A 17273-nucleotide genomic window follows, 5' to 3' on the forward strand; every position below is an offset into this window, starting at 1 on the left:
GAAGAGCCAGCATCACTTGAGGAAAAACCCTGGTTGGGTTCAAGACAGTGAGACTGGAGGCATCCTCTGGAAACCTGAGCGTCTGCAGCTATGGGAGGAGGGCACCCAGCCTGGGGAGGGGCACCAGCTGCGGTGGTGGTGGGGAGGTGCTGCCCTCTAGTGGCCGTGCCGGCTGCACAGCAAGGGGCCAGGAGTGAGGAGCCGGGAGGACCGTTTGTGAGCTCACCTGAATTCTCACAGAGAACTGAAATGCGGTGCAGGTGGAGACACGAGCCAATGAGATCTGAGTTACCACTGACTCACTGGTGGTCATAGGCCAGAGTATTAACCATGCTGGGGCAAAAGTCTGGTCTGTCGCGTAACCTGTGGGCTCAATTTCACCTATGTACCTCTGTGTCTTCCCCGTCATTTTAAGTTTTCCCCTGCACCACAAGCACCGAATGCCTGGAAACAATATTTTACAGATTTCCTTGGTGGGAGGTATCTGTTTGGATATCACCGGGGACAGCACCTTCCAAGGTTTGCAAGGTAGGAGAAAAAGATGCTTCTGGAAGAAGCTCTGGGCAAGTGTGGGCCTCAGCGAATGACTGATGTGGGCTTTTGCCAGCAGCTCTTAGGGTGCTGCTGGTCGCTGATTTTAGCAATAGTGGTATCACTGCCCTGTGTTTCTAGATTTGGGACTTCCTGACTGTTGCTCTCTGCCAATGGGAGGCGTAAACAAGGTTGTATGAGCTTTATATTCCTTGTATCAAATCTTTTCATTCTGGGAAAAAAAAACCAAAAAACCTTGTTTTCATAACCAATACCTGATGGACTCAGCCTGTTGGTTAGCACTTGAGCTCCAGAATCACTCAGACTTGGTTCAATCCCGTTCTGTACTTAGTTCTGGTGAAACCTTGAGTGACTTCCCTAATCTAAATATGCCCAATTTCTTCATCTTCAAAATGTGTTAATAAAATCACTTACCTCATAGGACTGTATGTAACATAGGTAAAATGATATGGTATATAGTATAATAGCATCCATAAACATTAGGTGGCATCATTTTTGAATATTGCATGACCATTGAGTTGAGGTAGTTAAATTGTAGGTGGAAAAGGGAAGAAAAAGATGACCTATACAAAATAATCCCAACTATCTGAAATATATAAATTGAAATATACAAAAATGTTTTCTCTAGATAATGGGTTTACAGGTAATTCAATTTCCTTCTGTATATTTTTCTTGTAGTTTTAAAATGATCTATATAATAAGTATGTGTGTACTACTATATAAAAGTTATAACATGAATGTTATTAAAATAGGAAAATTTATTAAGTATGCATTCAATACTCAACTTTGCTCACAAATTCAATGTCCCATGCAAGCACACCAAAATAATATGATCTTCTTGACATTTAATATTCACCATCTTTGTTTAGTTCTTTTCCCACAAGTCCAAAGACAAGCAAACATTGTGATAATACCAGATTTGAGAATAGTAAAGCTCCAATTCAGGAAATTTGCTAAAGGTGAACCATGGAGGTGGCAGAAAAGTTTGTGGGATTCTTCTGGGGCGACTGTTTCACAGTCACTGCAAATAGGAGGAGAATCTATTTCTGGGTCAGCTGTGGCTTGATATTTATTCAGAAGAGGTTCCCAGGGTCTTTGATGTCTATTTGTATCTTAGTTTGCTCTTAAATTGCTTTCACTCACTTTGGCTGTCAGTCTGCAAGACTAGCATGGCCATACTCCTGGTTTATGCTTCCTGTTGTCACAAAGTAATTAATAATAGTAGTACTCTCTTTTGCTTTCAAAAATGTCTCAGTTTAGATAAAAATATTTATATGTACTCTGTAAGACCTGTTCAAATAGCAGCAATTCTTGGACTTTAATAAATAAAGATCTATAAACAAAAAAATCTGCTTAGAATTAGTCCTTAGCTACCTGAGAAGAATAGCATCTGTTTTGGTTTTGTTTATTGAAAAGTTTTTGTTTGTTTTTAATTGAGGTAAAGAGACATGCAGCCTTATATTAGCACATCTGAAACTAGTATCATGTGGTATGTTTTGTGTTTTGATGAGCTTCTTGGCTTGTGAGGTTCCAGCTCACTTACAGTCTCCCCAAAACCATCATACCCTATATTTTCCCTTCTCTAATTAGGAATAAGTTGGAGTTCTAGGGTTATCTCTTTGAAAAACAAGTACTGTATTTAAAAAAATAGTTTCTTGTATGCCTATGTATCTATCTATATCTGTTTAACAAACCCACGTGCTAGGAAATTCCAAGCAGTCATATGAAATGTAACCCTATAATCACACCTTATTTTTCTCTATGTCACCAGGGTCTAATACTGCAGCAACTTGTAGAAATGAAACAAATGCTGATTGAATGGAATGGAATTTGCTGTGAGTTACTAATGAATAGGTGGTAAAAGAGTTCATTATTTGGGCTAATCTGTTAGTCATTTTCTCACCAAACCAAACTTGGGTCTGCTTGCCCTGTCATATTAGAACCACTCTGCTGACACTGAGATATAATGAAGAAAAGTACAGTGTTATTGCAAGGTGCCCAGCATGGGGCCAAGCAAGGAGACCAGGCAGCTAATGCTCAAACTCCCCAGGCCACACCCCGCCCCCACCAGTGGCTTTCAGGGAACAGGTTTTTAGAGACAGTATGAGAGAGAGGGTCATGGGTTACATGATTGGACATCATGGACATTCTTCTGATTGGCTGTTAGTGAGGTAAATGGGTAGTATTTTGGGGGTCAACATCATCTTTCTTCTGGTTCTAAACAACCAACCAACCTAAAGCCTGTGAGCTTATGGTCAGCATGCAGTTGACTTCTGGGTGAGTAGGGGTTTTAGAATCCACCCAACAACTCAAGGATATGACTCAGAATATTATCTATAGCCTTTGAGGAGGAGCTAAACATCCTTGACTTTGCCTTATGGCTAAACTATTATTATTTTGTCTTGTTTGACAGTTTTTCTTTGTTTCAGCATTTTTTTTTTTTTTCACTTCTCTGACTAAATGTATTCTTTGGAACTCAGGGAAGACTTGGGAGGCTAAAGCTTTTCTACAAATAAGAAACAGGCGTGGTGGGGAGGAGGGAGTCATCTGTCACCAAGAAGGCCTCACATGTTCCTTCTTGGTTTCAATTTCTGTGTATGCTGTTTCCCAACCAACATCCTGAGAAGAAATATTGCTTTGGTGAAAATGTATATTTACTTTTTAATTTCCTTTTTATTTCTTCATCGTATTTGAAATAGAGTCATCATAGAGCAGATGCATTTATCAGTTGGGCTGGATGCCGAGATGAAAAGTCATTAACACGGGATGCTGCCTTGGAGCGTTAGTGTACTACAAAAGATAAAATACATACACAGCATGTCTTTGACTTGCTGGTGCATAATCTTGATAACTTACCACATGCGTCTGCATTTTCTCCCCATTACCCATGCCTCCTCTCTTCACCCTTCTGCGTAAGCTTGTAGATTTCTTAGCTTCCAGATGGAGTGCCAATTTATCTAAGGAAGACATTTTCATAAAGAAGTGAAGGGGAAGGTGATGGAGCCCATCCCTAAAATGTTCTACAAAAAATTGTGGAAAGCTGAACAAGACAATCCCTGCATGATGAGTGTTAGGTGAGTGCTATGGGACCTGTAAAGGGAAAAGAGGTGAAATGAGCTGTGGAGTCACAAAGAGAGGTCACTTACAGGAAGTGAGCATGAACTAGGTCTTGAGTATTGAGATGAGCAGGAGGATGACTTTTCCTGGAAGGACCACACTCTGCAGACAGAGCTTAGGCCCCCCGCAGAAATTCTAGGACTCTCAGTGGGGCACAAAAGCAACAGTATTCTCCCATACTTAGAAGCAGAGGAGAGAGTCACGTGGATGCAACTGAAGGATGCCCCAATGCTGACTGCGTGGAACAGTGGGTGCTTGTGTGAGCCAAAGTTTACATGGGGCCCTTGCCTCAGTGCATTGTCTTTACTCACATCTCCTGAGACTAGAATTAACGCCAGATGGTAATGGCAGTGGAAAGAGAAGACTCCAGATTGATTGAGAATGCCTTGCACAATCCCAATCAATTGGGGCTTGAAATTAGCATTGACTAGGAATTTGGAAAACAACTTGGAAAATAAAGGAGACAGGGTTCCTTGCACACTTATGTTTGTAGGCTGAGTTGTATACTTGCTATTTGTGTCTCTGTGACAACCATTGGAAATGACAGACTCACCAACTGTGCTTGCTGCTGGCTTGGGAAGGGGGCAGGAGAGGTGTTTGTCTCTGGGGCCCATCCTCAGTCCTGTTGTGCACTTGACTTATCAGAAGCTGGCTTGCAAGGCGGGGCTGTGGCATGGAGAACCTCAAGTCGCAAACTGAGCGATGCGGGTCTGGACACTTTCCTATTACCAAAGTAAACTCAATGCAGACTTTACCCATTCCAATTCAAACTGCAAAATTGGACAGTAAATTTCAGAAGAGCAGCCAGCATTATCTGTCAGGTGGTTAACTTACTCTTTGCCTCAGCACCTTATGAACCAGATGAATGATTTTCCCTGTGATGCTTAATCTGATGTCTCCATTCCCATCGTAAGCCTAAAAGAGGAGGTGTTGGAGCAGAGAAAATGAAAAAGGGTGCTGGGGCAACATGTATTTCAGAAATTAATATGCAGAATGTCTTTATTGATATAACCGATTGGCTTTAGACATCATCATACACTTTCAAAAATAAATATATATTCTTTGTTTTGAAAAAAAGTTCTTATTATTGAGATTCTGGGACCCCCCAGTGGGGCACCAAAGCACCAGTATTATCCCATACTCAGAAGTAGAGGAGAGAGTCACATGGATGCAACTGATGGATGCCCCAATGGTGACTGCATGGAACAGTGGGTGCTTGTGTGAGCCATAAATACATCAGATTTATGTGTCTTTCTTTCTAGTTGGTTAGTTAATTTCCTACACGAAGTGGTTCTGCCTCGCAAAAGGCAAGGGCATGCCTGTGGCATGAAATAGCAGCAGTACCAACCTGCTATCAGAAACACAGTATGAATACTGGCCTGGAAAAATATGCAGGCTGTCATCATAAATCTCCTTTTTTCAATTCTTTTTGAAATAGAAGTTGGCCAGTCCAGTTCAAATCACCCATGGATCATTTTTAGACATCTCCTGGGTAGAGATAAAAATCTCGCTAAAATTGGAATTATTGAGCGGTATTTGTGATTTGTCCCTTTTCCCAGCATCGCAGGGTCGTAATGGAATCCACCAATCATATCAATGGGCCACTTAGTCACTGGAAGTGAAGGTGAAAAGTTCCCATTATGTTGAAGCAGGACAGAAATTGAAAATGTCAGCTTGCATTTTCTGTTTTATTGTTTTTCTTTTTCTTGTGGCTGGAGATGAGGATATAGACTAGGAAGGGTCAGTCTCTGAAGGAGGTTTCTAGAATTACTTAAAAAAAAAAAAATCCATAGTAGTATATGCTTTGTATCCTGTGCATGCTAAGTCACTTCAGCCATGTCTGACTCTTTCATACCCCATGGACTGTAGCCCGCCCGACTCCTCTGTCCATGGGATTCTCCAGGCAAGAATACTGGAGTGGGTTGCCATTCCCTCCTCCAGGGGGCCTTCCCAACCCAGGGCTAGAACCTGCATCTCCTGCTTTGCAGGTGGATTCTTTACCACTGAGCCACAAGTGAAGCCCTAGATACTTTGTATTACGTGTACTATAACTTCACTTTATCTTATTTATTTCAATCAAATTAATCAACAATAAGATCTTAAATCTGTAGTTCTAGCATTTACTATTCTTAGAGCAAGACACACAGTTATATATAATCATTATTTTTAAAAAATCGTAGAGGCAGAGGGGAAAGCAAGATAGAAATAGTAACAACTCTGTGATATCTCTGGATGGTAACATTGTAGATGATTTTTGTTTTCTCCCTTTTTCTTTGGTGTGTATTCTAGGTTTATCATTATTATCATAATTTTTACCTTTTTGGGGTGGGGGATGAAATTTGTAAGTGCCTGTGAGAAAAAAAATACTTTAAAACCATCTATTAACCATGAGTATTGGTATATATGGGACTTCTCTGGTGGTGATAGGGAATCTGCCTACCAGTGAAGGAGATGCTGTAGACGCAGGTTTGATCCATGGTAGGGAAGACCCCCTGCAGAAGGAAATGGCCACCCACTCCAGTATTCCAGAATATTTCAGTATTCTTGCCTGGGAAATTCCATGGATAGAGGAACCTAGAGGGTTACAGTCCATGGTGTCCCAAAGACTCAGGCGTGACTGAGCGACTGAGCATTCATGCGTTGGGATATTTACAGAACTGCGATATGAAAAATGAAGCAAAAATTGGAAAAAAAAAAAACAATGGTTTATATCAGATTGAATAAATTGGTTATAGCCCAGTTGGATCAACAGTGATAGAAAATGGAGTGTTCCTAGGTTCTACCTATTCTCTGTGAAGATCCCTATACTATTATAACACATTTTTTATTTGATTGTGGGCTTGTGCACAGATCAAATTCTATCACTGATCTGATAGAAGAGAGGCACAGTGGGGTGTCCACAAGTGTACCTCATCTTTGAAAGTGGCAGTGTACCTCTCTGCCACCAAATAAGTATGAATTTGCATCCAGCAATTCATGGAAATACCAAGGAGCCTGAAGAGGGGGTGACATCAGGAAAATGGAGAGAATAAAGGAAAACTTATAGAGATTGCATCATTGACACTGAGGTATATGCAGAATTTTTTTTTAAACTTTTCTGTTTGGAGGTTGTGGGGAGAAGCTTGTCACTGAAGTCAGGTTACAGGGAGATTGCAGGAAATTGGGACAGAGTCTGAAATTGAAAAAAAAAAAAAAAAAGAGGAGCTCTTTGTGATAACTAGATTCTCTGAACGGGAGGGGAGTCACAGCTTGCACATCCTTTGTGAGAATGGGTGCTTTGGAACATGACTTAGCTCAGCCACCCTGAGAGGCATGTATGAGGTCTAGAGGAAAAGACGTTGCACGAACCTGCTGCAAGTTTACCCTCTTTTTAACACTCAGGGACCAAGCAATCCTTTTGCTGGATCCTCCTCACTCCCAGTTACTCATAATTAGAAGGAGTGCACCTTCTCCCTCTTACAGCCAAAGTGTAAGGTGACTTACCTGAGCATGGACCAGGTATGTCAGCCTCACCTCGGGGTGATGGAGACAAGCAAGAGACAGGACTCTGCTCAGAACACACCACTCAACACCCTGGATGAGCAGCTCTACTGGCTGGAAGGGCAGCTGAGATCCCGCAGCCACAGAGGCCGCAGCAATGTGGGAGCAGGACTTCCATGGTGGAGAAGGACTTCCATGGTGGAGAAGGACTTCCATGGTGGAGAAGGACTTCCATGGTGGAGCAGGACTTCCATGGTAGTTGTAGACTACCAAGAGTTGTAGACTCTTGGGGAGTCTCGACACAGAGACTTTGAAGATTACATCATGAGACAGTACTACCAGAGACTCCTCTTTGTTGCAGTCCTCTCCAGAATTAAAAAATCCCAACCTTCAGTTCTTGCAAATGTTCACACTCTCTGTCATTACCTGTGCTACCGCTCTTGCTGATTTCAATATCCAGAAGTGTCTCAGCACGCACACACATGGACTATTTTCTCAAACACTGGCCAGCTCTCCTCCCATATTTTAAGCGTACCTAGACCCTTAATCCAATGACCATCTTCTAGATACACACTCTAGATACACCAAAGTATGACATCTCATCCATTACACTGGTCTCCTGGCCATCATATCCTGTTTTTTTTTTTAAGAAAATTTTATTTATTTACTTATTTATTTCTGATGGCACTTGGTCTTCATTGTGGCATATGGGATCTTTAGTTGTGGCACGCAAGCTCTTTATTGCAGCATACGGGGTCTAGTTCCCTGACCAGGGATCGTCAACCCTGGTCCCCTTAATTGGGAGTGCAGAGTTTTAGCCACTGGACCACCAGGGACATCCCCAGTTTTAACCACTGGACTACCAGGGAAGTACCCATCATACTTTATCCTTGTATCTCATCCATTTTAGTGTTCTGATTCCAGTACCTCTTTCACCCCACTCCACCTCAAATATATTGACTTAACTACTTCGCTGGTTTTCAGTTCCTAAGGCGCTCACTTACCTCTTTTCCCAGCTTAGACTCTACAGCCAGCATTACTATCACCCCCTTCCATACACCAAAACTCCTTTCCTCCTTTTTCGCTCCTTCAATCTCATCACGTTTTCTAGTCCCATAACTCTTCTACTCTCCTAAATGTTGACTTCCTGCTTTCTTCTCTCTCCTCAAACTAACAAAATCTTTCCCCTTCTTTCTCCTCGCAGCTGATGACCTTGAAAAAATAAGATCAATCAGAAGCAAGGTGTCCCATTCTCCTGTCACCAAATCTACCAACCCACATACAAAGGTCCTTAGAACCTTTCCCTTTTTTCATTTACAATGGATCAACCATCCTTGTTCCTTTTCACAGACACTCGTTCACTGGAACTCAGCTCCCACATTCTCAGGAATCTCACTTCTGCAACTATCTCCTCTCTCTTGCATTTATTTATTTATTTTTCCTTTTTACCATAGTATCTCCCATATTTAAGAAAGGAAGAGAGGGAGGAAGGGAGGAAAGGGGAGAGGAGGACAGGAGAAGAAAAAGGAAGAGGGAAGAAAAGAAGGAAAGAAGGGAGGAAGGGGAGGACAGAGAATGGGAGGGAGAGATTTCCTCCAGCTATTGTCCCATGTTTTCTGCTACTCATTATGGCTAATTTCTTCCTTACTGCTAAGAGTTTTTCCTGACCACACTCTCCACTTTCTCTTCTTCCATTCTTCCTTTCACTATTTTAATCAGATTTGAGTCCTCAGTACTCCATTAATTAATGTCTGTATAGTCAAAGCTGTGGTTTTTCCAGTAGTCATGTATGGATGTGAGAGCTGGGCCATAGAGAAGGCTGAGTGTCGAAGAACTGATGCCTTCCAATCATGGTGCTGGAGAAGACTCTTGAGAGTCCCTCGGAGAGTAAGGAGATCAAACCAGTCAATCGTAAAGGAAATCAGTCCTGAATATTCACTAGCAGGACAGGTGCTGAAGCTGAAGTTCCAATATTTTGGCCACCTGATGTGAAGAGCTGACCCATTAGAAAAGACCCTGATATTGGGAAAGATTGAAGGCAGGAGGAGAAGGGGATGACAGAGGATCCGATGCTTGGATGGTGTCACTAAGTCGATTGACATCAGTTTCAGCAAGCTCCGGGAGATGGTGAAGGACAGGAAAGCCTGGCATGCTGCCATCTATGGGGTCACAAAGAATCGGACTTGACTGAGCAACTGAACAACTCCATTAATATTGTTCTTATCAATAGCATCAGCCACCTCCATGTTGTCAAACCCATTAGCCAATTCTCAGTTTTATTTCTTCATTTGTATCTGAACATTTTCACTAGTCTCTCACTCCTTCTTTAAACAGTTTCTTCAGGTGCGTTTCCCCCCCAACCCCCTGGAATACCACTCCCTTAGTTCATCTGATGTTCTTGGTGCCCCTTCTCAATCTCCACTCTGGTTTCTCCCTTCTCCCTGACTGTTATTATTTTAAGTGCCCCAAGAGTCAGCCCTTGGAAGTTTTTCCTTCTCTATGTACATTCACTCTGAAAGGGACCTCATATAAGCCATGGTTTTAAATACCACATTTGTGAGGATGACTCCTGAAGTTATATTTCAAACAGCTGAACTCTAAGCTTCTAAATCTGTCTCTTTTACATTTTAACTTGGATGCCTAATCTGTTGTTCAGTTGCTCTGTAGTATCCAACTCTTTGTGACCACATGAACTGCAGCACACTAGGCTCCCCTGTCCTTCACTATGTCCCTGAGTTTGTTCAAAAACATGTCCATTGAGTTGATGATGTCATCCAAACATCTTCTCCCCTGTTGCCCCCTTCTCATTTTGCCTTATATCTTCCCCAGCATCAAGGTCTTTTTCAGTGAGTTAGCTCTTGGCATCAGGTGGCCAAAACATTGGCATTTCAGCATCAGCCCTTCCAATGAATATTCAGGATTGATTTCCTTTAGGATTGACTGGTTTGATCTCTTTGTAGTCCAAGGGACTCTTAAGAATCTTTTCAGCACCGTGATTTGAAAGCATCAATTCTTTGGCTGTCATGAAGTTTAGTTGTTTACTAAAGGCCACACAGACAGTGATCCTGTAAGCTGGAATTCAAGGTTAGGGCTACCTGACTCCAACCAAGACAGCCTCCCAAGAAAACTAATTAAATCATATCTTACTGTACAAAGTTTTATTTATTCCATTCCTCTTAAATCAGAGTTAATGGTCTTAAAAACCATGTTGAATTCCTTGAGCCTTTGTATGTCCATAAGAGCTGTGCAATTCAAAAATAAAAATAAGACACGTTTCTGCAAGATCTTGGCTTCCTCACATTTGCCTCAGCTTTAAAGAATACAAACCCCTTGTTCCATAAGCTGAAATAAACACATTTCAGAAAAATTAAAGATTCCAGAGCTTACATAAATCCAATTCACCATCAAAATTAGAAGGGTAGGAATATGTAAGATAGATGACACTAATTCATCTAAATCTCTCTCTTCCTCCAGAGCATAATACATTTACAGCACGTATTCACAGCAATCTGCATGATATATTAGGGTAATCACAGGATAGCTGTACCTTCTAAAATTGTGGTTTTGCTCAAAAGTTGTACACATAAATGTAATCAAGGAAAGGATAAACTACATATTTACATCTAAGCTCATCTCAATGTCAAGAGACTCTTTTTTTACAATTTCCCTCCTTCTATCTCTTCCTTTGTATCTTAGAAATCTTCCCAGTATACTTATGAGCTTATGGACACAGTGATGACTCCAGGATGCTCTGAGCATATTAGTTCATGTTGGAGTTGGGGGGAGGGGGTGGGCAAGAAAGGAACAAAAAGAATAAGTAATGCCTGGGGCAATGACAGCATGATCTACCCCTCCAAAAAACACATTCAGGAATTTATCACCAAGCCCCCATGATGTGTCTTTCCTTTTCAAAGTTCTGAATGCAGAGAGAGCTGTATAGAAGATAATGCTTCTCTTGTATATATGTACCACAACTTTATCCCTTCATCTGGTTCAAGAAGGAGGGGACTGGTGTCTGATTTATGTTGTTATATGGCAGAAGCAAATGCAATATTGTAAAGCAATTATCCTCCAATTAAAATAAACAATTTTAAAAAAAATTTTAAAAAAGAAGTCAAGTATTGTAATCACATACACATCAAAAAAAAACAACAACAACAGAGATAACAACAGCAAAAAAAGAACCTAAGAAATAATTTTGAACGACAAAATTAATATGGGCTTTTTCAACTGGTGATAAAGGAAATATTCTGAGCACAAAATTATTTTATAATGAGTCATTTGATTATTGGTTACTGGTAAATTGAGTTAAACTCCTATCCTTTTGATTGGAAATACTTATGCCAAAATGGTCCTACTAATGTAGAATTTGTGTACTTTTTTTAAAGCTAGAAATCACTTAGGGATTTTCTAGTCTATTTGAATCTGTTAAAGTATTTCAAATGAGGAAATGAGGTAAAGTGATCTGTCTATATAGGTTTCAATGGGAACAAAACTAAATTCTCTGATATTAAATATAAAGGACTGTTGATTTATCCCTTCACATAATAAATAATTTTTGAGGGGAAAATAAATGAAGATAATGCTTATTGCAAAGATCACACCCATTACTTAGAAAGATAAGCAGGAGCATCTCCAATCTTCTCTCCTGAGTTCCAGAAGGTAAGGGAAGAGACAGTGGGGCTGAGGTTGAGAGTCACTGCCATGATTACCACTGGAAATGAGAATGAATATACCGCAGTGGACCAGTCCTAACTCCAAGTTGGGATTCAGCAAAAACCCAACATGAAATTTAAAAAAAAAAAAATGCACCCTGACTTGATCGTAACCCAAGAGGAAAAAGTTGATTCAGTCTTCTAAGCTTATTGGTGAACAACACAGGTAGCAGCAGAAAGATCAGCTTTCCATTCTTAGTCTGCAGCTATCTTTACAAAATAATTTTAAGTTCCTTGCAGTAAATTCCTGTAGAATTCCTCCCCCAAGATCTGTTGTGAAGCCTCTAAACAGTAACAAGGATATAGAGTACAAATTCTGAATACACTCATACATTATTTTTCAATTTCAGATTTTTTTTATAAAAGCACAATATATTTTTGCATAAAACAATTGTTGTTGTTGTTTAGTCACTCAGTTGTGTCTGACTGTCTTGTGATCCCATAGACTGTAGCCTGGCCAGGTTCCTCTGTCCATGCGATTTCCCAGGCAAGAATAATGAAGCGGGTTTCTATTTCCTTCTCCAGGGGATTTCCCCAACCCAGGGATCAAGCCAGTGTCTCCTGCTTGGCAAGTGAATTCTTTACCACTAGAAACCTGGGAAGCCCTGCATAAAATGATATATCATGTTAATTTAGTGAGCTGAAGTTGGAAATCACTGTATCTTCCAAAGAGCATTGTGGATTGCCCTATCTATTCACAAGTCCTTGATTTACTTTGCTAATTGAGGATGATTTGACTCTCATCATGATATTAAGAGTTTTGTATTTCATTCAGGTCATCAGAGCTTCAAGAGTATCTGAGCTTCAAACACACAGCGTTTACCATGTCTAGAGAGAGAGAACATGAACACAAGGGTTACTGCAGTTTTGCTTGTAAGTTAGTAAATCCCATCCCATTCAGTTTCTAAGAAAGTGAAGGATCTGTCTAGAGGAAGAGTTGGCAATCAATTAGAAAGGATTTATCCATTGTTTCCATTACCCAAGGAACCTGGTCTTCTGCTTAATAGGAAATAGACAATACAGGGTTGTGACCAACCCTTCTTTATATCTAATCTAATTATACAAATGATAAATATTCAATACAGAGTACTTGAGGAGCACAGAAGACAGAACTGGACTAGAGTCAGGAGCTGTGGTTGAATTCTTACTTTGACTATGAAGCCTGGGGTAAACTACTTATCTTTTTATGCATTTGTAACCATTGCAAACATTTCTACCTTTCTACCTCATCTCACTTGACTTTTTCTGTGAAGCCTCAGTGAATAATACAAGTGAAAATGTTCTAAAAAGACATATGTAAACAAATATTTGGCATTGTTTCCTATTTTTGAGGCATCAAGATAATATGCCAAGGGTGTATGTTAAGGGTATACTATGATCTTTTCATTTCTATGCAATTCTCCTGTGCTTGTTGATCTTACTTTTGACAAGATAGATGGAGAAACACTTCATTGGTTAGGAGGAAAATTATTTCCAAACTCTTAATCTTTCATCTTTAGCCTAGAAGCTATTCATTATTAGAACCACACAAGGGATTATGATTAATATCATATCAACTCTATGAAATTAATTTTTCAAGGTGAATGTGATGAGAAATAAGCTATCTTCTTTCATTTCTAGCTACCCTAAATCTCTCAACTTTCAAATAATCTTCTCCCTCTAAATTTTATCAGATTTAATTCTCCTGGGTTCTTAATGGATTCTAGTCTTAAATGTGATTAAAAAAAAAGAGAGCAAACTAAGCAATGATTTTTTTCAAATTTTTAGTGTATCTAAAAATACACATAAATTAACAGCTAAGACTAAAAGCCTCTTGATAAAAGTGAAAGAGGAGAGTGAAAAAGTTGGCTTAAAGCTCAACATTCAGAAAACTAAGATCATGGCATCTGGTCCCATCACCTCATGGGAAATAAATGAGACAGTGGAAACAGTGTCATACTTTATTTTTTTGGGCTCCAAAATCACTGCAGATGGTGACTGCAGCCATGAAATTAAAAGACGCTTACTCCTTAGAAGAAAAGTTATGACCAAACTTGATAGCATATTAAAAAGCAAAGACATTACTTTGCCAACAAAGGTCCATCTAGTCAAGGCTATGGTTTTTCCAGTGGTCATGTATGGATGTGAGAGTTGGACTGTGAAGAAAGCTGAGCCCCGAAAAATTGATGCTTTTGAACTGTGGTGTTGGAGAAGACTCTTGAGAGTCCCCTGGACTGCAAGGAGATCCAACCAGTCCATCCTAAAGGAGATCAGTCCTGGGTGTTCACTGGAAGGACTGATGCTGAAGCTGAAACTCCAATACTTTGGCCACCTCATGCGAAGAGTTGACTCATTGGAAAAGACCCTGATGCTGGGAGGAATTGGGGGCAGGAGGAGAAGGGGACAACAAAGGATGAGATGGCTGGATGGCATCACCGACTCGATGGGCATGAGTTTGAGTGGACTCCGGGAGTTGGTGATGGAGGCGTGGGAGGCCTGGTGTGCTGTGATTCATGGGGTTGCAAGGAGTTGGACACGATGGAGAGACTGAATTGAACTGAACTGAACAGCTAAGAGAATATTCAAGACCTGAACACATGAGAATATTCACTATCCAGATCAAGAAACAACTAACTAATCCTTAAACTTAGTCTATCTCTAATGTTTTCTTTACTAAACATTGTAAATCTATTATATAGATTGTAAACTTTTAGTATATTTACATTCAATCCTATAAATATAAGTTTTAATCCAAATATACAAAGCACAGTTTCTTTGACAAACACCAAAGGACTGTTGTCTTGATGAAATGCAACCAACCTAACCATTAGGTTCCTTTGTTGTCAATCAAAATATTTAAATAATATTGATTCCTTGAGACGCAAGACAATTTCTTTCAAACATGCCACAAAATTTGAATACTCTAATGAGATCATATGGAGAAGGAAATGGCAACCCACTCCAATATTCTTGCCTGGAGAATTCCATAGACAGTGGAGTCTGGTGGGCTACAGTCTGTAGGATCACAAAGAGTCTGACACGACTGAGCACACAGCACAATGAGATAATAAGGTAGGGATGTTCAATTGAGGAAATCTCAAAAATGATTACAATAATCATGACACTGCACTAATAATCAGTTTGCTTACTCTGTTTACAATGAAGAATAAATTCTAGGATCTATATTTAGCCCAAATGCAAAGTTAATGTCTTAGATGTAAATAACCACTTTATATCTCAATTTATTTTGATGTGAATATGTCTCAAAGGCCAAAACTACCTCTGTTTCATAAAGTTGTCCTAAGGAATGGAATGAATCTTCCCAAACTGTGCTGCCACTAGTGGTGCCAGGAGGGCAGAGAAAATGATTCATGTTACAGGTTTCTCTGCTCCTGATTGTGTGTCCTGGGTCTGCAGCTCACTCATTAATGGACTGCTGATCTGTGGTGGGAGAAAGTGATCTGTCCGTGGAATACATGAGGCACCCATGATGTTCAATCTCAGCTGAATGGCCCCAGAGATTTGCTTGGATGTCCACAGTTCCTTGGGACTTATATTTCCTAGTGGAGTGGTACAGGTATGTGATGCTGTGATGAGGCCAATCATGGGAAATGGTTCCAAATAAATTATATTTATTTGGTCATGGGATATATTACCCAGATACCACTGACATCCCATGGAACTCCAGTTGTCCTCTGAATAATTTCAACTCTTCAAAATGACTTCAAGATGAAGGTAATTCTTCAGTCTCAAGAACAGTTCCTAAGTCACATTTTCATTCATCCTTCATTGCTTCTCCTTTCTTCCTTCCTACCTAGTCTCCTGGCTATAGTCCCTACTCATCTAGTACATATTTGTTGAATGTTTACATTGTGCCAGGCACTCTGCCAGACTCTGATACACAGTCCCAAGCTGAGCAAAAATGAGCCTCACCTTCTAGAATTTATGGCCCTATGGGAGAGGCAAATCAATCCAGTAACCCTCAAAAATATCTCAGTCTCTTACACCTCCACCCCTTTTTGCTTGTATCATTTCTCCTCTTTGTCTTTTAAGTGCTACTCATCCTCCATGGCTAGGTTGAAATAGTTTTACCCGTGGCATGAGCCTTCCATTTAAAAAAAAAATTATTTTTAGATTTTTAGCTGCATTAGGTCTTCATTGCTGCATGTGGACTTTTTCCAGTTTTTGTGAGCAGCGGCTATTCTCTGATTCAGGTGCATGGGCCTTTCATTGCGGTGGATGCTTTTGTAGAGCACAGGTTCTAGGCTCACAGTGTTCAGTAGCTGCTGCCTGAGGGCTCAGTAGTTGCAGCTCTCAGGCTCTAGAGCACACGCTCAGTAGTTGTGGCACAAGGCTTAGTCACTCTACAGCACAGGGATCAGGGGTCAAACCCATGTCCCCTGCATTGGCAGGTGGGTTCTTAACCACTAAACCACCAGGAAAGCCCCTGGCCCAAGCTTTCCTTGACTTACTCCAGTCAGCCCACGGTAATTCCTGCACCTTCTCTGAAGCCCATACACCACGGACCCTACCAGAGTCATGGGATAATCTAAAGGCATGCCCTGTGGCTCAGTGGTAAAGAATCTGCCTCCAATGCAGGAGATGCAGGTGATGTGGGTTTGATCCTGGGTTGGGAAGATCCCCTGGAGGAGGACACGGCAACCCACTAAAGTATTCTTTCCTGGAGAATCCCATGGATAAGGGAGCCTGGCAGGCTACAGTCCATAGAATCTCAAAGAGCTGGACACCATTGAAGAGATTGAGTATACATACCACTACTAGTGAAGTTTATAACACAAGGCAGACATCAGGAACTGATCACTCTTTGCACTGAGTGAGGTAGTAGCTTCAAGACTGCACCCAATACAGGAAGTCAGGCAGTGACTGCCCATCAAGTGGAGCTGATTCTTTGCAGGAAACATCAGCAGACGAATGGATAAGGAAGCTGTGGTAACATATACACCATGGAATATTACTCAGCCATTAAAAAGAATTCATTTGAACCAGTTCTAATGAGATGGATGAAACTGGAGCCCATTATACAGAGTGAAGTAAACCAGAAAGATAAAGACCAATACAGTATACTAACACATATATATGGAATTTAGAAAGATGGTAACGATAACCCTATGTGCAAAACAGAAAAAGAGACACAGATGTACAGAACAGACTTTTGGACTCTGTGGGAGAAGGCGAGGATGGGATGTTTTGAGAGAACAGCTTAACATGTATATTATCTATAGTGAAACAGATCACCAGCCCAGGTTGGATGCATGAGACAAGTGCTCGGGCCTGGTGCACTGGGAAGACCCAGAGGGATCGAGTAGAGAGGGAGGTGGGAGGGGGGATCAGGATGGGGAATACATGTAAATCCATGGCTGATTCATGTCAATGTATGACAAAAACCACTACAATATTGTAGTAATTAGC

At 40.7% G+C, this 17273-nt stretch overlaps 1 long non-coding RNA gene across 2 annotated transcripts in view; it reads left to right on the forward strand.

Moving 5' to 3' along the window:
* Nucleotides 1-282: 282 nt before the first annotated feature.
* Nucleotides 283-17273, forward strand: part of LOC110125248 (uncharacterized) — a 48586-nt gene continuing 31595 nt past the window's right edge. For both annotated transcript variants that reach the window (XR_002310001.2, XR_011490374.1), the window contains exon 1: nt 283-528. This is a non-coding gene — a long non-coding RNA (uncharacterized lncRNA). The remainder of the gene's footprint in view (nt 529-17273) is intronic.

Source organism: Odocoileus virginianus, chromosome 11 (assembly GCF_023699985.2).
Source record: "Odocoileus virginianus isolate 20LAN1187 ecotype Illinois chromosome 11, Ovbor_1.2, whole genome shotgun sequence".
Taxonomy (NCBI): domain Eukaryota; kingdom Metazoa; phylum Chordata; class Mammalia; order Artiodactyla; family Cervidae; genus Odocoileus; species Odocoileus virginianus.